This window comes from Propithecus coquereli, unplaced genomic scaffold (assembly GCF_000956105.1).
Source record: "Propithecus coquereli isolate 6110/MARCELLA unplaced genomic scaffold, Pcoq_1.0 Scaffold568, whole genome shotgun sequence".
NCBI classification, from domain to species: domain Eukaryota; kingdom Metazoa; phylum Chordata; class Mammalia; order Primates; family Indriidae; genus Propithecus; species Propithecus coquereli.
In genome coordinates, this window is record NW_012151596.1 from 384,827 (window position 1) to 385,687 (window position 861).

The following is an 861-nucleotide window of genomic DNA, read 5'->3' on the forward strand; positions in this document are numbered from 1 at the left end:
CAGCAAGAACAAAAGGAGCTATAAAGTGAGGCTCACGATATTTGCATCAAGAAAATTTAACACCTTCAAATGTTTACCTGCAAATATAATGTACAATTTCAAAAACGCATACTTAAATTCTAATAAATATGTGACCCTTCCACTGGAGTTTTGGAGCCATCTAGTACCAGCTCCCAGAGTGGATTGTGTGCATCTCTTTCCACCTCCACATTCGGTGACTTCATGTTGGTAGCTTGAAGTATGTGCCCTACTAATGAGGCTTTTACCCTCCCCAGGCTAGCTGCTAAACATTTACTAGCTTAATAATGCCTGTAACCACGATGGGTTTTGCTTTGTTTGCTTTTGTTTTGTCGATGGAAAACCCAAACTGTAAAACATTTCAAAGAGGTTTATCTCCACCAATGTGAGTGGCCATGTCCTGATGGAAACACAGACCCAAAAGCTTTGAGTAAGTGACCCCAAGGCAGTTAGAATGTAACCCTGCTTTATACATTTCAGGGAAGCAGAAGTTACAGGAAAAATCATAAATCAATACCTGGAGGTTACACATTGATTTGGCCTAAAAAGGTGTGATATCTCAAAGCAGGTCATAGGTGGATGCAGAGATTCTTCAATTTGCAATTGGTGAAAGAAGTAAGGCTTTGTCTAAAAACTTGAAGCTAGCAGAGAGGAATGTTTCAATTAAGATAAGGAAATCTGGTAATCATCATGTGGTGCTATGTCAGAGCCAGGTTAGGGGAGCAAGCCACAATATACTGGGTCAAAGTGATGTGTTGAGCAAAACTGATGGCCTGCAGATGTGACTTAACCATTGCCTGGCATGTCCTTAGGTCTTGTTTATAATTTGGTATCTTACTGCCA

General features: G+C 40.3%; 1 protein-coding gene across 1 annotated transcript in view; it reads right to left on the minus strand.

Moving 5' to 3' along the window:
• The window catches only part of LOC105821316 (disintegrin and metalloproteinase domain-containing protein 32-like), a gene marked incomplete at its 5' end in the record, with an annotated part of 177,515 nt that overhangs the window by 1,287 nt on the left and 175,367 nt on the right, over positions 1-861 (minus strand). The gene's annotated exons all lie outside the window — the stretch shown is intronic.